Source organism: Talpa occidentalis, unplaced genomic scaffold (assembly GCF_014898055.3).
Source record: "Talpa occidentalis isolate TD23 unplaced genomic scaffold, MPIMG_talOcc4v2.1 talOcc4.347, whole genome shotgun sequence".
In the NCBI taxonomy this organism is placed as follows: Eukaryota; Metazoa; Chordata; class Mammalia; order Eulipotyphla; family Talpidae; genus Talpa; species Talpa occidentalis.
Genome location: NW_023603707.1, coordinates 31,645 through 35,046, shown reverse-complemented (window position 1 = coordinate 35,046; position 3,402 = coordinate 31,645).

The following is a 3,402-nucleotide window of genomic DNA, read 5'->3' as shown; positions in this document are numbered from 1 at the left end:
AAGTTTCTGATCCAGAAGCGTCTACAAAACATATTCATTACTTACCTTACCTGAGTGAGTCTAACATGGCTAAATACAACTTTTCACAGATGACTTCTTTCTTCTTCCATTGCTGAGCTATCTGCCACTTTTGCAAGCTAGAGTGATAAATCTTTTCGACCACAAAGGTAATTTTCCTCTAAAATGTCACCCAGATAATCTCTCACAGGATTAAATACTGTTTCACAGTATTAGTTACATAAAGGGGGACTGATTTCTTCCTTTAAAAAACCAACTCCACTTGCAAGTCACAATGTGGGTTCAAAAATGATAGGTGAAGCATGGATGACATAGTTTCCAAAGCTAATAAAGCACTATGTGGGGCTGCCCTTTTAATTATTATCTGGTAAGTAATACTTAAAAGTAGCAAACAGGGGGCCTCCCTGGTGGCGCAGTGGTTGAGCGCTGCGTTGCGAGGCTGCCCGCAGCCTCTGCAGTCTCTGCAGCACCAGTTCGATCCCTGGCCACCAGCGAGGGTCCCCAAAAAAAAAAAAAAAAAAAAAAAAAAAAACCTTGCATACAGGCCCCTAGAGTTCAGAGATTCACATTGAATTCCAATGGTGAAATAGGTCTTATGCTCTATTGTTTCATTTAGAAAAATAGAGTTTTTCTATTCTTGCCTACTTTCTTTCTGGCATTAAAAAATGATAGAATTGTGCAAGTCATCTCTAATGTGATTTAGTATAGACTTTGGCTTTGAACCCATGGTTATAAAACACAATGAGATGTAAAACATTTAACTTAATATTCTCTCCAAGTTGTGCTGTCAGTTTATGTAAAATTCCCTGTTGCTTTTACTAAAATGTATAACTTTTTAAAAAGGCAAATGTATCTAATAAATGATGGAATGTTTTAATTTAAAAAGTCCAAAGTTATTTAGAATAGTTTCTAATTAAGTTTTCAATGACATTTAACAACATCATTTACTGCTTTCTTCTTTTTCAATGAAAGAATTAGAGCAAATGTTTTAGAATACTGCAGTGATCTAAAAGAACACACATTTACCTAATGTGTTCCTTTGTACCAGGCACCGAAGTAGATGCTTTCTCAATGTTAGCCCATGTGTTGGGCTATTTCCTTGTCTGTGGTAGGAATCTGTGATATTTCCTTGTCTCCTGAATTTAATAAATACATTGGGAGGAAAATCCTCCATTTTCCTTGAAAAAGTCTATCAAGAAAAGGATATTGAGAAAAGCATTCAACCGGCAGCTTGCTCATGGTTTCAGACTGATTAAAGAAAGAAAGAGGAGAGGTAACACAGGCACATGCTTGTAGGAGATAATGTGTAAACCAAATGCAGGGAATGTTTTTAATGATTTCAGATTGCAACAGGTAAAAAGTGTGGAAAGACAGATCTAGTTATAGTAGCCTCTATGGGGGAAGATTTATATTTCTAAAAAGTTATATAAAGTCAGGGGAACCTGAATTCAAGTCCTAACTTTGTCACTACCTATCTGTGTGACCTGGGTCAAGTTACTGAGCTTCCTGAGGCTCAGTTCACTATCTCTAAATTGAGGTTTGACATTATCTAGCAGCCCTGGGGTGGTTAAGTTTAAACCAGATATCCCATTAAAAATGCTAGGTGCCTAGCTTATAGAAACCAATAATTTTTAATACTAATTTATTATTGTTACTTGTATAACTAAAAAAATTCTACCAGCATTTGACTGAAAAGAATCTTTATGAAATATAAATTAGACTTTATTGCACATTGACATAAATAATGGCAAATTGAAAACAAATATATAATTATATTACTAACCATTAAAACTCAACCCATCTTCTTCATATGGTTTCATTTGCTCCACATCTGATTTGACACTGAACTTAATGGACTTTATTTAGCACTTTCATATATTTAGAGAATGTACATAAATTTATAGCATTTTGGGTGATTTCAGATAGTATATTTATATCTATATTTATAAATATATCAGATAGTATATTTATGATAAAAATATAATAGTATTTAAGAAATTTCATCAGTCATTGACCAATTTATTTTACAAATATTTTTCAGAATAACAAGGCAGTGTGCTAAACAAAGTAAATCAGGAGGATAAAGACATATATTGCATGGTTTCACTTATACATGGAATATAAAGAAACAAAATGAAGGGTTATCAAAACCAAATCAGTAACCCTAGAAATCTGTCTGTAGAATTAAGATTCCTGGGCCTCCCTGGTGGCGCAAAGGGTTAAGTCTCAGCACTATGAATCTACCTGCAGTCACAGCAGCACGAGTTTGATGCCAGGCCAGGGAGCTGACCCACATGGTTCAGCAGACTTCTCCTGTTTAGCCCGCTGCTCCCCTCAGCAGTGTATTTCAGTCAGTCTGCCTTTTCTGCCCCCCACTTTGTCTTTGGTGAATCCTCTCACCCCTTTACCTCTGAATCACATACAGTGTTTGTAAAATTAAGGAGAAAAGAATACAAAATATAAATAGAATATATAATATAAAAAGATATTCTTTGTTGATATACCAAAACAAAATGAAAACCAGTTTTATTTTCTGAAGAATTATTTAAAAAACACCACCACCACCACACGATATTTCTTACATAAGCTCAACTTTGGAAAAGAGTGCATTTACTCTTCAAACTCTCATTGAGATTCCTTTGAGAACCCTAAACATTAAAAAAAACCCACAATTATATAATCTATTAATTGCCAAACAGATTAGGGTATTAGATAATATATATGATTATATTCAAAATATCTACTAAGTTGTAAATGTAGTAAAAGCCTTTCTGTATAATTTGGTTGTTTATTTTACTAACAATATGAAAGGCAAGTCAGTTAATCTGAGCTAAGACGAGCACCACAGAGAGACCATTCCTGTGGTTAGACCCAGGGAAAAGATAGGAAGATGACAAACTTGCCAATCTAAGAGCCCTCCTGAATGGTATACCCCCCTGCAATGGTATACTCAGCTTTCTGTCATTATGGAAAGTCTTGTAGGCATTGGCACATGTGCAGCCATTCAAAACTACAAACCTCATTATCTTAATAAACAATCTCATAACCAAATCCTACTCATGGGAGTTAAAGAATTAAGTTAGTCTTCTCAGCTATGAGAATAATTTGAGGAACTAAAGACAATCTTTATTGTTTTAGAAAGGCTCTAAATTTAGAGAGTAGATTCAGCACTCTACTGTATGATAGAAATTACTTACGCTTAACAGTAGTGAAAATTTGAACTAGCAATGGATATTGTTTATTTTTATATTTTTGTAATATAATAAAAAAGAAAATGATTCTAGAAGATAGCACTAAGCATCACAGAAAATCAGATTTCATCATAAATGTGTCAAATTACCAAATCAATAAACAATTTACATGTGACTCTTACTGTAATAAAAC